At 44.5% G+C, this 20299-nt stretch overlaps 1 protein-coding gene across 4 annotated transcripts in view; it reads left to right on the forward strand.

Moving 5' to 3' along the window:
• The first annotated feature begins 6069 nt into the window (after positions 1-6069).
• SGMS2 (sphingomyelin synthase 2) overlaps positions 6070-20299 on the forward strand; it is an 83971-nt gene continuing 69741 nt past the window's right edge. Inside the window, exon 1 of one of the 4 annotated variants that reach the window (XM_073892091.1) lies at positions 6070-6226. The gene's annotated coding sequence lies outside the window, so the exon portion shown is untranslated. Of the gene's footprint in view, positions 6227-6403; positions 6531-6685; positions 6961-18725; positions 19027-20299 lie in introns of those variants that run through there. The other 3 variants (XM_073892090.1, XM_025873596.2, XM_025873594.2) reach the window with 3 other exon arrangements.

Genomic DNA, 20299 nt, shown 5'->3' on the forward strand with positions numbered 1-20299 from the left:
GTATTCCCTTTCCACTCCTGCTCCACCACAGCAGTGCACTATGCTAATTGACTCCATGGCATCCTATCTTGATCACTAAAGCGTGGCCCCCCAACCTCCATCCCCATTGGATCTCTCTCTCTTCCCCAAGAAGAGCTGCTCAGAACTTTTAAACCCATTTCTCCTGCCTATTCCCAAAACATTGTCATGATTTGTCCTTCATTGTCAAGTATGTCTAAGTGCAGGTGAGTAGGGGCCAGTTAGTGGATTTTGGATCCTAAAGGAGGAAAAGGAGAGGAGCAGGGATCCTCATAGTAGTTTGTCCTCTGAATGGGACAGTCAATATGAAATGAGAACATTTGCATGGAGATTAATCTCCTCTTGATATATCTCCTGAACTCTATTACGCTAAATAGGTATGTCTCCTCTTCAGCTTTTAGTTATATTACACAAGACTACCTTTTACTGCCCTGGCTTTGGGAAAAGGTGAAGCTGTCAGCTCCAGAAAGGGCAGGGGGTGAATTTAGGGAGAAAATCTTTCCTACCCCACTTACCTGCCTATTCCATCTGCGTACATATTTCCATATACTTATTTCTATAGTACTCTGTGATTTATTTCCCCTGATCTCCCTGACTCTACCCATGGCTCCCTAAACCCTTCTCCAATAACCTTTGAAATTCCTACTTTATGATCACAAATTCTCTTATCAGCTCAATTGTGTCTATAAATATTCCTTGTATTTTTTGGTATGTTAACTGCAATCTGGGGACATGCTTTCCCTGCAGCCTGTCAAAGATATCCAATGATCTCCTCACACTCTATGTACCTTGGAGTTGAAAAGTAGGATCTGTGTCTCTTTGATTTCTAGAGATACTTCTGGACTGGGATTATGCCAGGCTTTCGTAAAATGAATGCCCTGCTCTTCTGAGGCATTCACATCGTCTATACTATCTTCTTCCTTTCCTCATTCCAACTCATTATTAATTGTTTGGCACCTGATTTACAGTCATCTTGTCTACCCCTTGTCTGGCCCTCATTCTGTGTAACTTCAGCATCCATGAGAATTGCTCTTCTAGCTCCCTGAACTCTTTCTCTTTTCCTTTCCTTCACCCCATCCACCCACTCAACAGCCACATTTCAGGCCCTGCCATTGCCCAAGCTGCTCAGATAAGTAGTTCTTAAATCTCACCACCCAATCCCCTGTGCTTCCAAACTCTTCTCTTACCCCTGCTTCACATCTCTGCAATGTCCCCAGGATCTCTAGGCTACTGATCCTTTTACTTTTCCCTTATCCATCAGCCCCCTCCTCTTTTTGCTTCTCTCCCTGACCATCTTTTATTCCCTAACCCATTGCTTCATTGACACTATCCTAGACTCCCTTCCTCCCTGTCTAGCCCAGCCACCAGCCCCATTCTCTGTGCCCATGCCCAGATGTCTGAGTGCTGTTAGAGAAGGACACTCTTTACCTCTATGGGCCTGACTTCAGTCTTCAGTACCATCTGCCAAATTTATGTTTTTCTAGTCAGTTAATGTTCTTACTCTCCAGTGTGGCTACTTCAAACTGTTTTCATTCTTTCTAAAACCACCCACCGCTCCCACTTCCTTATTCTCAGTTGGCGAGGTCACCTTGTGGTGGGCAGAATGGGCCCCCAAAGATGTCCACACCCTAATTCCTGGAACCTGCGAATATGTTACATCACATGGCAAAAGGGACTTTGTAGGTGTAATTAAGATTATGGGCTTTACCATAGAAAGAGTATCTTGAATTATCCATGTGGGCCTAATTTAGTTACATGAGTCCTTTAAAAACAGGGGACTTTCTCCAGCTGAGGTGAAGAGCTGTGGCAGAAGGAGAAGTCAGCAAGATTCCAAGCGTGAGAAGGGGTCAGCACTCTGTTGCTGGCTCTGGGACAAATGCCTCTGGCTGCCAAGGGTGGCTCCCAGCTGACAGCGAGCAGGGCAACAGAGACCTTGCTCCTGGACTAGGGGGAACTAGAGTCTGCTAACAGCCTGAATGAGTTTGGAAGCTTGCCAGAGCCTACTGATAAGAGCCCAGCTTGTCAAAGCCTTGATTGCAGCCCTCAGTTAAACCAGGAGCTGAGAAACCAGCCGAGTCTGGAGGACTACTGACCTGCCCAATCGTGAGCTAATCCTCTGTTTTGTTTCAAGCTAGTAAGTCTGTGATTTGTTACAGCAGCAACTGAAAACTAATACACACCTCCGCACTCACAGAAAAATGGAAGCATGGAAGGCAAGGATTTCAACTTCCTGGAAGCAGTCTACAAACATGATTCCCATGCTTCTTTTTTCCCTTTTCGCTCCTGTAGGAGAGGAGCTGTTCCTTCTCGTCTCCAGAAAGCCAGGTCAGCTTCAACTCCAGCCAGCCCCTTGCCGGCTTCAGCTCTCCCTCACTCCCACTCAGTCAGATTCCACTGCAGCTCGGCATAACCCACCCCCTACTCCCCACCCTGCTTAAGGCCAACAGAGACCTCCATGTCACCAACACTATGGACTTTTTCAGTCTTTATTTTACGTGCTCGCTCAGGAGCGTTTACTGTAGAAGGCCGTTCCATCTTTCTCAAATAGCCTTCTCAGTTTCCTTAACACTACATCTCCTTGTTTTCTTCCTAGTTATTTGTTTTCAGGCCCATCTGCAGTGTTCTCCTTTACCTGCCCTCTAATGGTGGGCCTCTCTTGGACCACTTCTCTTCTTACTCCGGACGCTATTTCCAGGCCATCTCATTTTTTCCCGTGGCTTCCTTATTATCCACATGCTGACTGTTCTAAAATTTATATCTCCAGTTCCTGCCTCTTTTCTGAGTTCCAGACTAACATCGTCAGCTGCCCACTTGACCTCTCCGTGTATACAAACCACATCTCAAACTCCTTTTTTAAAATTCATTCTCTGCCTTCACAAACCTGTTCCTATCTTGGCATCCCTTGTCTTGATAAAGGGCACCACCATCCACCCAAGTGCTGAAGCAAACAAAAATCTCAGGAAAATGATAATCTCTCTTATCTCTGGTTACCTCCTATGAAGAGGAGGGCATTTTGAGTGCCTCAGGTCATTGCTGAAAGGATTAAATGAGCTAATGCAGCTAAAGCCATCTGCGTTGTCCCTGGCATATAATAAGTACTCAATAAATGGTAGGTGTTTGGCCCTTGGATGGGCCTGGCACAAAGTGCATATCTAATTTCCAAATCCAGAAGGTGAACAGCCTTATTCTCTAGTAGTTTTGGGTGTTATTGTCTTTCCAATGAGACCATAAACCCTCTATGTCATGGACTTATATTACTGTCTTCTTAAGTTTTAATGTTGCTTGTGTTGCTGTTTTTAATTTCAAAAAATAATACAGGTTCTTTGAATAATAGTCCAAAAACACAAGTTTCTCCTTCACACTCTGCCCTTCTATATCTCACTGTCAAGAGGTAATATAGTTTGGTTCTGGATTTTTTCATGGGAGTGGTGTTTGTTTCACAAAAATGGTGGGAGCGTGTGTGTGTGTGTGTGTTGTATTTTCCCTCTGCTTCCTTCACTGCTTATATTTGTCACTAACAAGGACAGTTTTCTTTTCTTTTTTTTTTAAGATTTGTTTATTTCAGAGAGCAAGAGAGCATGCGCATGAGCGGGGGTGGGGGGGTTGCGCAGAGGGAGAGGGAGAGAGAAGCTTAAGCTGACTCCGTGCTGAGCCCAAAGCCCGACTCCAGGCTCGATCTCACAACCCTGAGATCAGACCTGAGCTGAAACCAAGAGTGGGATGCTTAGCCAACTGTGCCACCCAGGTACCCCAACAAGGACAGTTTTCTAAAGTCAGAGACTATGGGACTGTTTTATTGTTTTATTGTCTACAGGGTATCCCATAACATGGAGTCACTTCACTATTGGTTTGTTCTTAAAGGCTTGTTCATTTGTTCATTTGTTTATTTCACTCATTGAATATTACATGCCAGGCACTATGCTGGATCCTGGAAAAATTTCAAATAATGCTGCAATAAACATTCTTATGCGAAAATTTTTAAAGAAAACTTTCCCATTGCTGAGACCGATGTTTAGAAGATGCACGTAGTGATGCTTATATAAACAGCATGGGCACAAAGTAGGAACTCAATTAACATTGTGGGTTGAGTCAATGATTTAGGTTATATCCAGAGTAGGAATTATTATAAGAGGAGATAAGAACTACAAATGTTTCCCTAACTTAATCAGTATGTTTTATCATAACAAAGAAATCTATAAAACGGTATTTACGGTATGCACTGGTTTAGAAAAAATTGACAAGAACACATTGGCCAGCTCTTTCCTTCCCTTAGAGCATTCAGCACTATAATTTTTGGAAGCTGACTATATCAAGTACTTAGGAAACTTTGATACACTGTAAGAACAAAAGGTTAAAAAAAAACCCACATCTCTGAGAAGGACAAGTCACCATTTTTCAAAACATAGAAATTAAGATGAATAATTTGCTTTCTCATATGTTAACAATGAATAAAATGTAAAAACTTCATGCAACTCAATCACAATTCTACTATTACATTTACTGGAGGATATTTCAGTGTATAATAAAATGACCTAATTATTTATTTCACAATATTTAAATCGAGCCACAGTAATAACCACAAATCCAGAACTATCCATTCAACTGCCTTCCATACAGACAGTGACCCTCCCTGATGGAGCTGCAGGATTTACATCATGGAGTAAGACAGCAGGATGGCAGGCTTTGTTCTGAGCTTTTTGACCTCATCCTTGTGCATAGGCCTGAAAGCCCACAATGTCATTTTTGAGACCCATAGAAAACCTTATTAATACTTATCTCCGTAATGTTCCAATATTTGAACATTATAAAGTAGGGAGTCCGTGGGATATTCACCCAAACTTGCCTATGGCTATGCATTTGAGTCTAGACCCTCTGTGTTACCAGTGGACAGGACATTCAAGCTTCTGATTAGGTCTGTGATTCTTTACAGAAAATGTTGGTTTGAATTTCCATTTACTTTGCATCCCAGCAAACCAATCTATTTGCTATTGTCTTCTGGGCAAAATGCCTGGGCTTTGTAAAATTGAATATGAACTCCTACTGAAAAGGAAAAATAAACCCGAGGAAAATAAACTTCAATTGGTGGTGTTGTCTTCTGGGTCCTTACCTTTCCATAGCTTTTTTTTTTTTTTTTTTAAGATGTATTTATTTATTAGAGAGAGAGAGAGCAGGGGATTGGCAGAGGGAGAGGGAGAGAATCTCAAGCCGACTTCCTGAGGAGCACAGAGCTGGGGGGGGTACTCCATCCCACAACCCCCAGACCATGACCTGAGCTGAAACCAAGAATTGGAAGCTCAACCGAGTATGCCACCCAGGTGCCCCTTACCTTTCCGTAGCTTTAAATGAATGCATTTTTCACAACAGTGATGCTGAACCTTTGATTAATTTCAGGAGCATTTTCATTTGGGGGAAATGGCCTCTTACAGTTGTGTGTTTGGAGGCTGCCCTGCATATTTTTTTGTTATAGTAGTTTTTAATTACCATAGATAAATGATTGTTTACCTACATGATTTCTGCAGTAGGCACCTAGAGATATCTCTGGATTATTTTTGTTTATTATATGGAATCACCCATAAGCCAGTGCAAATTCTAAACATCATTACCCTGTCCAGAAGTAGAAATGAACATAAAAAAACATTTATCATTTAAATTCAATAAAGTTTTGGCCACATTCTAATTCATCCAAGTTAGAATCTGAGACTGCCATTGTTTACTCTGAAAACTGCCCAGCAGGTGTATGAATAGCAACTCCAAGAAACATAGATCCGTGACCATTTTTTAGGAAGGCAACACCCTTCTAAAAACATAACTGCTGAGTTCATCAAAGAAACCACAGCCCCGGCGCCTTGTGCTCCAAAAGCTGCGGAAGAGCGCAATGTTCACTTTGAGCAAAGAACTAGTCTTTCACTGTTTATTTTGGTTACGGTCGCTTGTCCTTAAAGAGAAGCAAATCAATTAGCAGGACGAATGACATGGTAGTTAGTCACCGAAGGGAAAGTATTATTAGCCTCATTAACTTGGAGCAGCCTTCCAGCGCACACCTAGAGTTAGTCACCGAGAGGACCTATGCCTACCCCTGCCAGGCAACCTTGTGAGGTTTGGAAACCCACCTCTTCAACCTAGGCCTGGGCGACACCCTTTGAATAACCGCTGGTGTCCCCAAGCCCACTCACGCCGACATCAAGAAGCAGTTCCTGAATAAGGCAAGGTACAGGGTGGGGGATCCCTTCCCGGCCCCATCCTTAAAAGTTGCCATGAGTGGCGCCCAAAGAAGTTTCCCAGATTGATCTCGGTCACCGCTCAAGGAGGTCTGCTCCGGGCCCTCAGGCTTTCCGCCGGGAGCCAATCGGCCCTGCCTGCCAAGCCCCTCCTTCCCTGCACCTTTAATGGCTGAGAGAGGGGAGGGTCGGCTGGGGTTTTCTCCTTAAGAAGTCGCACCGGTTTTTCGAGCTCCGCTCTGCGCCTGGACAGCCACGGCAGCGGGAGCGGGCTCTGCCGCCACCGGGCCGCGGGTGAGTCACTGTTTGGAAATGGAGTGGGCGGGCGAGGGTGTGAGAGAATGAATGATGTCAGGAGCGCGCAGGGCGGCGGGCGGGGAGAGCGGGCCGCCGGGCCGCGGTAAACACCGAGCGCCGCGCCGCGCCGCGGGCCGAGCGGGCGGGGAGACCCCGCCCTCGGCGCGCACGGAGCCGTCCTCGGCCGCCGAGCCCGGCCCGTGCTGCAGCGCAGCCGGGAGCGGCCTCGCGGGGCGGCGGCCGCGGGAGGGACCCGGAGAGCGGCTTCCCTGGCGGGGCCGCGGCGCAGACGGCGAGACCCCGAGCAAACTTTCTAGCGGCTTCGGCCCGGGGGTGGCTGCGGCAGTGGTCTCAGTCCCCAAGCCGGTCCCCGGTGCTGGTGCTGGTGCCTTTGGCTGGGAGCGTCGGGAGCCCCGGCCGAGAGCGGGTAAGGAGCGCCCGGAGGGGCCGGGGAGGAGATGGGGCTGAGAAGCCGCGCGTCGGGCGCCGCGCGGGGAGGGGGAAGGTGGCTGGCGACCGCGGACGTGGCTCTAATTCGGCCCCCGCGCGCCCCGCCCCAGGGCATCCTTCGCTGGTGTTGCCTGGTAGGGGGGTGGATGTGTGGCTGAGGCTGCTTGCTCTGAGCGTTCGTCTCATTCATTTGCAACCATTTCGGGGAACTCGGTCCTGGCGTTGAAAGGACACAGATTAAACCATACATTGTCCAGAGCCACTCCGGAGGGCAGGACTGAAGTTCAGGAGGTGGAGGAGGGACTGTCTTTTTCTTCTCTGAGAGCCACTTACTGACGATGTGTGAACAGCAATAGTCCAGCCCTGCGCAGCCCACCCTGAAACCTTTCAACGTTTGGCATTCCCCAGCCCCTCTGCTAAAGGGAGGGAGGGTTGGCTTCTCCGGGCAAACGGGTGGGAATGGACCCATCCGCCTCTCCGAGACACGGATAATCGTCAAAAACCCGCAGCCACCTCTTGAAACAACTCAGATGTTCTGTCATCTTTTATATCTATTTTCAGTCTTTGCCATTCTTCTGTTTGATCTCGTCTGCTCTGATAGGACCTCAAAACGTTTTGACGTGTATGGTAAATTTTGAAGAGATTCCACTGTTCAGTGACTCTAGGTTGGGCGTGGATTTTGAATTTAAACTTAACTTTGCAAATCCTTGGTGTCACTCGTAGTCTCATCTATTAACGGTGGGTTCTCAGTCACATTAAACACTCTGACTCGGTAAAATGGGACTGTAACTACAGATGATAGTAATGAGGGTTTTAGAGCGAGAAAGACCTAGCATAACGTCTGGCACAAAGCAGACCCCAACCGATTGTAACTGTTTATGTATAAATCATGGTGTATTCCAGAGCTGGCATGGGTAAGAACCAATTAGTTTCCACAAAATTTCCTGTTATAAATTTGGTGGGCTGGGGTTTCGCGTGGGAAATCCTTTGGCAAGTTCCTTGGCTCTTCAGGAAGTTAAGCGTTTCACTGCAGATACCTGAAAGGGTTTTGATTGCCCCCCCCCATTTCAGTGGAACTGCCCTTCACTGTTTAAACAGATTCAGAGCAATCCCCCAAAGTGAAAAACCTGGGATTTGGAGGAAGACTGGACGGGTGGAAAACTCTAACCTTAACTTTTTTTTTTTTTTTTCCAAAATAGGCAGTGCAGAATTTCCTTTTTATAGTCCTTTCCTTGGTTTGTTGCTAGTCTTAACTCACTGTAGTCTTCGGTTGAAGTGTTGTTTTACGAGTTAATATTTAATTTGGTTTCTTTAGTTTTTATTTTTAAGTAAAGCGGGTTGACTTAGGAACCTGGAGGGAAATACTGGAAACCATTGGGTTGCTGCCTCCTGGCCTCAGTTTCTCTTCTCCTGGGATCTTATAAAAGCCCGAGAAAATATTTGGAAGGATAGGAAGTATTTGCTCGGGCATTATTGGAAAATTTGTTCTTCACCATATCTACAACAACTTTTAGGGTCAAAGGTCACTGGGAATTTTTGACACCACATGATGTGGAAAGGTCTTGGGCTCTGGAATCCAGAAGACCTGAGGCTTTCTGGGTGGTTAACTTACTTGCCATATATGAGCAAGTGACTTAAACTCTTGGGTTTGGGAGGGACTTTAAACAAAATATAGGGCAAAATAGAAATAATCTTACATCTATTAAAATACACAGTGGAATACAAATGGGAACTTTTTTAAAGAAGTGATGCTTTGAAGTGAGTTTTTGGGGGGCTGTTGACAATTACTGAGAATTCTAGACAGTTTTGGACTAGAGTAGCCTACCCACCTTTACCTAGTCTCTTATGGAGGAATTGACTCCTCTAACCTGAACTAGCAGACATTTATTCACTTCATTCCATTGTTAAACATTTAGTGAGCAGCTACTATATTCTAGCCACTATGCTAGGTACTGGTGATGCTAACATGAAGGAGATTTTGTAAATGTCTTTGAAGCTTACAGTCCAGTAGAGAGCGCCCCTTGCCTTTGATGATGGGGGGTGGGGGGAAGGAGCCAAAAAGGAGGAGAGGATGGGGAATTGGGAGGAAACCAGAAGTGAGTAGGCTCCCATAGGCCGTCTCCCACTGGTAATGCAAGATCCAGTGGCTTTACAATGAGTCCTGAGTTGGGGCTCATAAGTTCTTAGGGGGATGAACAATGCAAATATGCCTTGCTTTGCCCAATAAAAATATTAGAGACAAGTTAGGCTGTTAAGTTAAAATAATTTCAAATGAACCCCAGAGCAAACTTGTTTAAATGAAATCTGAAGGGTAAATTCAGCTAAACCAAGATTTACTGACTGTGAGCAAAGCACTATGGTAGATTTTTAAGAAGATAATCACTGTGTGAGAATATTCCAATTTGTTAAATTTTCCCTGTATAATAAGTAGTATATTACGTACAGAAGTTTAGAAGTACAGATTAAACAAAGCAGTGATCACCCAGAAAATCACTTAATGTTATATCCTCAAATTCTTTTTCACCCCTGTGTGGTCCTATAACACAAAGAGCTAATGTGTGTTGAAAACACCGATTTAGAGAAATTAAATAACTTTCCTGAGGTTGCACCTGCTAGAAGGTCATTCTCTACAAAACTGAGTTTGTTCCCTACACACGGTTTTCTAATTGCTTTTTTCATCCAAATATGGACATCTTTATCACTAAAATACTCTTATACAGCAGCTTTCATAGTTTTCTATTCTCTGGCTGCATCCCAACTGAACAAATCCCCTATTTTGGGACAGTTTCCAGTTTTACTATTTTAAGCAACTCTGCACTAAGTACCCTTCTAGCTATATCTATGTGTCTATCCATGATGATTTTGGTCATTTTGCATTTTAAAAAGTGAATAATAATGTTTAATGTAGCTGCCTTTTTTTTTTTTTTACCATATTCAGAAGTAGAAAATGTTCTCTTTAAATTTAGGAGTTTGAATTTCTGTGTTCTTTAGTGTTTCTCATAAGATTTCAGCAATAGGATCAACATTCTCTGTGGAGCTGCACAATAGGTCAGTAGCTCATTACGCAAGGGATTTATCTGATGAAAACAGAACACACAGCCTTTCTTAAAGAGATATTTGGGCTTGTATTTTGTTATTAGCCATAAAGCTAAACTTTTGTGGGCAAATAGAGCAGAATGGAGCAGTGCTAATTTTGCCAGGTAGCTCTCTACAAGAAATTCTACTTTCACAATTTGCTTCCTTAAAACCCAGAAAGATGGACAAGTTAAAAATTTCAGATATTGCCTTTAGCAGATTTATCACCACATTAGGTTTAGACCAAGCTCCATCACTTTTAAATAGGTCATCTTTTTAAAAACCTTATGCATTTGTTGTTTGATCTCTTGAAAAGCGTATCATTGGTAAGACATTCTGGGGTTGATTTAATGAAAGTGCAATAAATTTCCATTTGCTAATTTTCATTATAGGTGTAAAGCATTTCTTCATTTAAGCATTCTCAAGTTTTATGATAATATCATACCCTCTTTGCTACCCTGAGTCAGAACTTAAATTTTGCGTTGGGTTTATTTTTCCATTTCCAGTGCTAGTTACTTTATCCTCACGGTTTTGATAAAGGATGTTGGATTATGAGTAGTGGTCAGTTCAGCTTCTTCATACAGAAACTCAGATCAGTTCTATTTATTAATTTCTAACGACAACTTGTAATTCAAAGCAGAATGTAAAGAAACAGGTAATAGAATAAAAAGCATAAAAAGGGGGGCGCCTGGGTGGCTCAGTTGGTTAAGCGTCTGCCTTCGGCTCAGGTCATGATCCTGGGGTCCTGGGATCCAGCCCCTCATCAGGCTCCCTGCTCAGCGGGGAGTCTGCTTCTCCCTCTGACCCTCTTCCCTCTCCTGCTCTCTCTCTCTCTCTCTCTCTCTCTCTCTCTCGCTCAAATAGATAAAATCTTAAAAAAAAACGATAAAAAGGGTAAGCTGTTATTTGCTGATTGGTTTTCTCTGCTACCAAACCTAATTTGATGATTTGGTTACAGTTTAAGATTCAGCTTTACAATTTTGTGTGTTAGTTTGATCATGTCACTTAAAATTTTCAAACCAAACTTGGCACATTCTTAGATTTTTTTTTTTAAAGAAGCATTAAGTGGATTGATTGTTGTGTATATACATCTTTCCTTTCAATATATCCCTCCGTACTGTTAAAAAAAATGAAACCACATATTAAAATGGTTAAAGAGGAGAGGATGAAAGGAAATGAAGGTAACAAATTCAAAACCGAACTGTCAGAAAAGACGGCCAGCTACTCAAAGTCAAATCAGGTGAAAGACTCTGGAAGGGCCCCTTCAGGTAAATGTCACTTCTTTGCCTGGTAGTGCCGGTGCTGAGGTTCTTTTATTGTGACACATTTCAACAGTGGGAAGAAAGATGCCCAGTTGTCAGTACTAGTCTCAAGCAGAATTGAGAAGGAGCTGAGATACCCACCTTTGGGCATCCTTGACTCTTTTAAGTTTGCCTGGCAGTACTCGCTTCACCTAGAAAGTCTCTGTGAATCTCTGAATAAAGGCAAATTGCTCCCCAACTGAAACAATGGAACTGGGGGCATCATATTTATGGAGAATTGGGGGGATGCGTGTCTACCCCTGGAACTTAATTACCTCTTTTTATTTAGATGATTAGAAATGCAAAATATGTGATAAGAATTAAACTCTTGAAACGCTTTTCCGTGAATGGGAAGGAACTGAAGGGAGGAGGGGCTCTGGAGGTGGAGAGACCGCTGCAGAAACAAGGATGGGAATGTGCCAGAGGCAACTCTGTGTCCCCTGGGAGGCCTGCTGGGAAATGGCTCTTCCTCTTGGAACTGGGGTCCTGGGGGATCCTGGAGGGGCTGGCCTGGCCGGGGTGCAAACGTATGTCACAGGCCTCCTTGGCCCATTACGCTCATGAGACTCATCCTGGGAAGGCACCTCTCAACACCCACTCCACCGGACACTCCACTGGAAGGGGTTAAAAATTAGGTAATCCGCTCTAGCATCTAGAGAAAACGTGAAGGAATGAGTTTTCATTTAGTGGTAGGGAAGTGGGTCAAAGAAAGAATACCTGGTTTTGGATCATGGACCACTTAGCTAATTGAGATGCCCTGGAGGCAAACTTTTAGATGGCAGTCTGTCTCCAAAGAGGAGCAAGGGATCTCTCAGGAAAAATACTTGCGCAGCGGTAGTTGAACGTGAAGCCAAGCCTTTGAAACAGAGCTGGCCCTCAGGCTTGTCACACCCAGGAGCTGGAGCAAAGCCGGTAAAATAGTAATGGTTAAATAATGGAAGAGACTGGAGATAGCATTTTTAAATCTACATTAGAACCTCTCTTCATCTTCAGACTGACCTGCAAGATAGAAACTGTGTGCTCTCCTCTGTGGAGGTAGGGAAACAATTTTTAGAAAGGTTAGCGTACTCAAGGCTGCAGAGCTGGTAGGAAGTAGAGCAAGGGCTTGAAGTGAGGGTGAGCTGATTCTAATGCCCTGCACTGCCCAATATCCCTCAAGGCTTTCTGTAAGCTTTCCACTCGCTTTGGAGATATGGCAGTTTGGAGAGGGTAATATATTTTGATATGGGATTGTGTGTTTACCATGGGTTGCTTATCTGGTCTGTGCTGATTTAAGGTCATGAAGGAATGCCAGAGAGGTGAACGCACACAGGCTTAGGCCCACCTGGACGAATGCACATCTCAGAAAACAGGAGCAGCTGTGTGAAATACAAGGTCTCAGGGCCTCCTAAAGTGCACTCGTTGGGGAGGACAGTGGGGTGTTGTGAGACCCAACACCACTGCTCACCACTAGGTGACCTTGGGCAGCTTCTGCAGATGAACCTCCATTTCCTGGCTGTAAAAAAGGAATAAAATATTTACTTCAGAAGGTGACCATATGACGTATAAAACTTTGTGAGTAAAGCATTGAGGGTAATGCTTGGTTCATATAAATACTCAGTGGCTTAGCGTTCATTGTTTTTTTGCATACAAGCTGCATCTCGGACTTTTAAAGACAAAGTGTTCCATCCTATTACCTCAAAAATCAAATCCTCTCTTCTTATTTCTTTTGTAATAGAAGAGCCGTTTGTCACATCCTGCCTGTATTGGTAGGGTCTGGGTCCTGTCGTTCACCCTTCCCCTCATCCTCGTGGGGTTTAGGATAAAATCATGGCAGTTGTTTGTACAGTGCCATTGAATTCAAGAACTTTCGTAAGAAGTAGATCTCATCAGCTGTGAATGCTGCAAAGCTTTCAAAGCAGCAATCACAATATGCCAGGCCTCTCAGCAGATGCTGGGAGCCTTCATGTCGCCACACAACCGTCACTGTGCCCTACAGAGCTCAGCCTTCTGAGGAGTATTGTACCATGAACCCCACTGTCCCAGAAAATGCCCGGGGCCATTAAGAATCACAGACCCTACTGTCCTCCCCGATGCTGTGAGTCTTTCTTTAGGAGGCCCTGAGACGGTTTATTTCACACAGCTGCTACTGTTTTCTGAGATTTGCATTTGTTCTGCAAGTTGTTTAACGTCCAGTTATGACTCCGCCCCCAGTAGCTACCAACTTTAATAGCAACAGAGGGCATTGTTTTTGTTAAATTAAATATATATGGGTGTGTGTATGTGTATGATATATCCCCTATGATGAATTGGTTGGCGCTGAGAAGTACACTCCCTTGGAATCTAGTTTGATTGGCAAGTTATAAGCAGTAGGCAGGAACATTTCAAATTGTATTTGCCAGATACTGAAAGCACTCACTATTTGTCAGGATTTTTTTCTGAGCACTTAGAACTTATTTACATCTCCCCAAATACTCTGAGGTGCATATTATTATCCCCATTTTAAGGATCCCCATTTGAGACAAAGGTTAAGTCACTTGCCTAAGGTCACACAGCTGGTAGGCAGAATTAGGTTTTGAAAGCAGACAGTTTGACTGCAGAGTTGAACCACCACACTGGTGATTATAGAATCTAGCATGTATCTCACAATTTGGGTCCCCTTTGTGTCCTTGCACATGTAGTTTTAATGAAGGAAACCTCACACCTGTCCAAACATCAGATCCCTGTGATTTACCGTGTGGACGGTTAAACTAAGTCCTATATTTCAGTATCAGTATTGAAAGATGGCAATATTTAATTTTCAATATGGTATTGTCAAACATTTTTTTTTAAGATTTTTATTTATTTGAGAGTGAGAGAGAGAGCATGAGCCACAGGAGGGGCAGAGAAGCAGACTGCCCACTGAGCAGGGAGCCAGACATGGGACTTGATCCCAGGACTCTGGGATCACTACCTGAGCCGAAGGCAGACGCTTAACTGATTGAGCCACCCAGGTGCCCTGTCAAACTTTGTTTTAAAGATTGTATTTGAGAGAGAGAGAGAGCACGCGAGAGAGCACGAGTGGGACGGGGGGTGGGGCACGGGACAGAGAGCGAGAGGGAGAAGCAGACTCCTTCCCCAACAGGGAGCCTGTTGTGGGGCTCGATTCCTGGATCCTGAGATCATGACCTGAACTGAAGGCAGACGCTTAACCGACTGAACCACCCAGGTGCCCCTCAAACATTTTTCTCTAAAAGTTTCTGAGTGTTCAATCAGGCTTGGCATTGAGTCTGGGAAAGAAGTACATTCTTCCATTCCCCTGAAGAGTGCATTCAACTCAGCAAGAAGATCTGCAATCTTATGCCTGCTACTCCGACGATATTTATTTTTTTAAGTTTTAAGGCTTTCACCTATTACAGTTGAAAGTCCTATTGGGGGAGAGTAGCTTGTACATGTGAGGTTTCATTGACTGTTTTCTAATTAGTATTGAAGATGGTGGTAGGCAGAGTAATGGCCCCCCCAAAGGTTTCACATCCCAATCCCCAGAATCGGTGTAACCCTTATGTTCTATGGTAAGAGGGAATTAAGTTTGCAGATCAGCTGATGTTACCATATGAAGATTAGCCTGGATTATCTGGTTGGACCCAGTGGAAAAGAGAAGGCCAAGAGTCAGAACCAGAGAGTCAGAACTAACAGAGCTTTGAGTTTAAAAATGTCAAAGGACCATTGCTGCCTTTGAAGATGGAAGGGGGCTACGAGCCAAGGAATGTATGCAGTTTCTAGAAGCTGGAAAAGGCAGGGAACTAGATTCTTCCTTAGGGCCTCCGGAAAAGAATGCGGCCCCACTGACACTTGGATTCTAGCCCAGTGCAACCCATTTTGTACTTCTGACCTCTAGAACTGTAGAAAATAAATGTGTGTTGTTGAAGCCACTGGAATTTGTAGTAACTTGTTACAGCAGCAAAGGGAAACTAATAGAGTTACCAGAACAATCTGCGTTTGGTTCTGTTCCTTAGGCCAGCCCCAGGAAAGCTGCTTAATCTCATGATTTATGGTTATGGGCACATCAGGTGTAGCAAGTGTTTGCATTTTGGGGGCTATCCTATTTTATGTGCAAAAATAATGACTTTGGGGGTAGAGGGAATTAACTTGATAATTCTATACATTTTTACACTTAGCAAATGTTTAAAATGCCAGTACCAAGGTTTTAGCAAAAAAAAAAAGTCTATGGGTTTTGGAGCAAGTAGCACCCCTTTGCGCCTTTTCCATCAGAGTTGCTGGACAGCAATATGGCTGCACCCCATGGAGTGGTGGTCACCACCCTGCATTTGTTTGGGGGTAAGATGATAGTCCAAGTGTGGTAGAGCTGATCACTTGAGTTTTGACTCCAGATTCCCTTTAATTTTGTAAAATTTGCTCTTTGCTTATCTAGCAATGTTAATATGCATTCTCTGAGAGCAAGGATACGTCTGTGCAAGGGCTTCCCAAACTATAACGAATTAAATAAAAGATGGTATCGTTCATTGGATCATCTATAGTAAGTATCCAAAGGGTTATAGGCCCCCTGAGTAGGTGATATCTTGGAATTGAAGCATCAATTATTGACATTAAAAATAACAATTTTAATGGATGGGTTTTTTTTTTTTAAAGGAATCCTCCCATAACTAATCTTACATTGTGATCTGGAGACAACTTCCATTAATTAAGGGTCTCTCCTTTGTTACAACGTAGAGATAGCAGTGTAAGGAATAAAATCTTGGGAATTTTCCCATATAAAAAATGAAATAGGGGGTAATGGAAGATTTTTTAAAATAATTTTAAAGAAATATGGGTGGAAAAATTAGCTGGATGGCGCATATATATATATATATGTATACATATATATATATATATGGCAGTTTCGGGGGGGAAGAGACTGCTTTGTATAGAAATATTTTAGGGATGCCTGGGTGGCTCAGTCGTTAAGCGTCTGCCTTCAGCTCAAGTCAGGATGCCAGGGTCCTGTGGGTCGAGCCCCGCATCCGGCTCCCTGCTCCGCGGGAAGCCTGCTTCTCCCTCTCCCGCTCCCCCTGCTCGTGTTCCCTCTCTCGCTGTGTCTCTCTCTGTCAATCAAATAAATAAAATCTTTAAAAATATATATTTTAAATACTGGAAACTCTTAAAACCAAGAGCTAGGACATTTTCTTATTTGCATTTCCTTTAAATATACACTTTTTAGATTTGGAGTCACTGTGTTAGTTTAGGGGGGAAATTATAGACGTATAAGAAAAGTAGGATTGATTTCCTCTTATAAATGTGAAGGTTTGGAAAAAACTCAAAATGATGTGGAGGAAAGAAAGTTTTGGTCTGTGTTCTGAAATGCTTTGGGCGGAGATTTTTCTAGGCTCTCGCTTCTCTAGTCTAGGAACTTCCTGAGCCTCGGCTCTGGGGGTGCAGTGCCCCTATACAACTCTTGACTCATTTGCTTGCATTTTATCCCCATCAAGTAATTCTTGGTGAATGGTTCACTTTTCCCTGCCAATATCTCCATAGCAGAATGAGGATGTCTATGTTATGCAGGAGGCCTGGTAACCTTCACTCGTACCAGAAGGTATCTATCCCATCTCCTAGCCATCATTGATAAGTTAATAGACTGAGGTTTTCTGTTGCCTCTTTCATTAGTATGAATCAGCTCCCGAGCTTATCTCTCCTGGGTGAACTGATGAAAGAGTTTCTGGGCAAAGATGAGACCTGGGACCAATGTACTGCCCTGCCCTCCCCCTCAGGAGGTAACCATCCACTAAGAACCCAGGGTTGTCCAGTAGAAATACAGATGAGCCACACATGATAGTAACATACATAATTTGAGTTTTCCGCCAGCCACATTTTTTTTAATAAAAAGTTAAAAGAAGTGAAATTAATTTTAAGAACATATTTTAACTCAATATGTCAAAATGTTATTTCATATTATCCATTATGATCAATCTAAAAATTCTTGACGTTTATACATTTTTTTCTAAATCTTTGAAATCCGGCATGTATTCTGCTCTCACAGCACATCTCTACATGGATTGACCACGTCCCAGGTGCTTAGTCGCCACGTGTGGCTAGCAGCTACTCTATTGCGCAGTGCATCTCTGACCAGCTTTATCCTTACGCAGCAATACCCTCCGTGAATCTGGAGAGAATTCTTTAATAGTTGCCATCCAGTAATTCTGGTATGTTATATAAAAACTGAATGATGTCATGGAGTCGCCTTGGTGAGCTCCAGAGAAAGATGGTTCTGGTGCCTTTTGCTAGAACGAGTGAACAACAGGCTGAACAGTACAGTAGAACATGTCTCTAAGGTTGTCGGTAATGTAAATGTGTGAATTTCAATGTCAGGAGGTGTGCCTGGGCCTAGAAAAGAATTAGATAATTAGGCTCATGCCTACAGAAAAGATGACTGTTCACCTGCATGTGTGAGCTGTGATACCATGGGATGTGTGTGGCGTCTGGCCTGGCCTCAGCCCCTGGGCTTCAGGGCATTTAACTCCTCTCGTTTCTCACCTCACTGTCCGACCTGTTTATCTGCCACTGTCTTCATCCTGTCCTAGCCCTGTTTATATATATAATGCTGCTCACTTGTTACGCCCTCGCTCAGTTGCTTATTGTAACAATTTGAGAAGCAAGACTCCTGTAAAGCCTAGATGACAGAAACCATCACTTGATATCAAATATCCGTCTGCCAGGAACTTAAAATTAGAGTATAAGAAGGCCTAGGCACGGAGTGAGAGGGAGAGAAGGAAGGGAAGGGTGCAGGTCTGTGTGGGAAAGTAACTAAAAGCAGAGGGTTCAGAGCAAAAAATTCCCCAGTTCCTGGGCAAGCCACTGTTGTCACGAAATTCCAAGATAGGTTGCTTTGGGTTTCATAAATGTATTGACTGATGCAAACACCTCCATGACACAGATGTTTGAGACATAGTCCCAAGCCCTCCTCAGTTCCTTCTGAAATTGATTAATACACTAAACAGTGTTTTGAGCACTTGCTATGTGCTAGACTTTATTCTTGATCGTAGGGAGTCAGTGAACAGGAGTCGAGGTTTCTACCCTCCTGGAGACTGTTGGAGTTGATGTGTTGAGAGAAGAAAAGGTGCTGCAAAGAAAGGTTGAGCCATGTAAACAAGTAAGACCAATACCTGAACAAGGTCAAGTTCAGGTTGGACCTGTTCTTTAGAGGCAGCATGGTCACCTGGTGGAGAGTGACTGGGAAAGCCTGCTCCAGCCCAGTCAGGAGAGGCTCCTTGGAAGCCGCGGGACTCGCACTGAGGTGTAAAGCATGAGAGGGAAGGGCGTGTGCTTGGTCACACAAGGAGCGGGTGGGGGAAGTGGTGAGGCCGGCAGGATCCGGCGGGGTGGGGCTTTGCAGACTTGGTCGGGAGGATGAGTCCTCTTGCAAATGCAGTGAGAAGGTGTCGCAAAGCAGTCTAAAATAAGGAGCAGGCATGATTTACATTGGTGACAGACTCCGGGGGCTGGGCAGAGAAGGAAGCAGAAGGGGCCAAGAGTAAAAGCAGGATCAGTTGTGAGGCCACTGCCCGAGGACGGATGTGGCCAGCAGCAAGAAGAAGGCAGGGTTGGAGAGGGAGAGCCCTGGATGGATTGCAGAGGGACGGAGGTAGGACTGACATGATTTATGGCGGGGCTTGGATGAGTGACGCAAGCGAGCAGAAGTCAAGCAGGACTCCCAGGTGAGAGAGTTGCGGGGAATGGAGTTCTGTTCTGGCCACCGGTTAGTTTGAGTTGCCTGTTAGCCCTTCCTAAGGGAGACAGATGTCGGCCAGTCGTGACTGAGGGACCTGCACTCAGGGGTGAGGTCAGGGTCTGAGCTGTTTGGGGCATCTGCCATCACCTAGGGGGATTTCACAGGCAGAGAAGAGAGCCAGAGATCAGGCTCCAAGCAATGGCGGGAGTTGAGAGATGGAGTAGGAGACCATGGAGGAACCAGTGAGGCGGGAGGAGGACCAGAAGAGACGCCGACAGAATCCGGTGTCTAGAGCAGGATAGGGTAATCAGTGCTGTTGTAAGTTCCTGAGAAGTTGAGTAAGAGAACACAGTATTTGCTGGGTTTACCAATATGGAGGATGCCTTTAGGTGGTGATCTTGTTTTTTAGAGAAGTGACTTAAGGCACAAATGATTTGACCTCCAGCGTCTCCTGCGGTGGACTTTCCTCGCTCACTCCCTTCTCCACATCATCCCTGCGGCCTAGGTGTTCTCCCTTTGTTCCAGAAGTACTGAGGCCTTTCTCTGTTCCCGGACTGCCATATCGGAACATGATTTTAGGTTCTTTCAGACTGAGCTCCTTAACAGCAAAATTTATAGGGTGGTGGTTTTGTTTTGTTTTGTTTTGTTTGTACATCCTAGCATGATGCAGACACTCAATACGCATTTTCTGAATTGATGCGTTGAGTATTTTTGAATACTGTGTTCTTGCTTGTGTAATTTACCCCTGTGTTGTGGCAGGCAGAGCCAGGGAAGAGCACGGAAGTTTTCACATTCTCAGTCTGCTGCCCTCTGCCTTCTATAGCTGTGGTCTTGCTGGGCTGAGGTTAGCTTTTGCTCAGGTTTGGCCCCTCCCCCCCCCCCCCTCCTCCCCCCCCCCCCCGCACCGCTTACCAGAGGCTGCTTTGGAAGCCTTGCTTAGCTCTGGGCTTCCCTCCGTCCTCTCTTCTTGGCCCTTTCTCGCATACCTTGTACCTTCTTGGGAGCCACATGCGAGCACCTGTGGAGATCACTTCCCTATTTCAGAAACCCCTTTCTTGTCCCCACCTTCAAATTCTTTGGGTGAAGTCATCTGCAATTACTCCATACAATTTACCTGCCACTTTCACCCCATTGCATACTTAACGGGTCTTAAAGGCCTTGAAGCAACTGATTAGAGCAAGAGGGTTCTTTTTAGCAAGTTTTTTTTCTCCTCCGTGTGTGTGTGTGTGTGTGTGTGTGTGTGTGTGTGTGTGTGTGTG

This window comes from Callorhinus ursinus, unplaced genomic scaffold (genome assembly GCF_003265705.2).
Source record: "Callorhinus ursinus isolate GAN/ISIS: 27379988/994484 unplaced genomic scaffold, GSC_fseal_2.0 scaffold4, whole genome shotgun sequence".
NCBI lineage: Eukaryota > Metazoa > Chordata > Mammalia > Carnivora > Otariidae > Callorhinus > Callorhinus ursinus.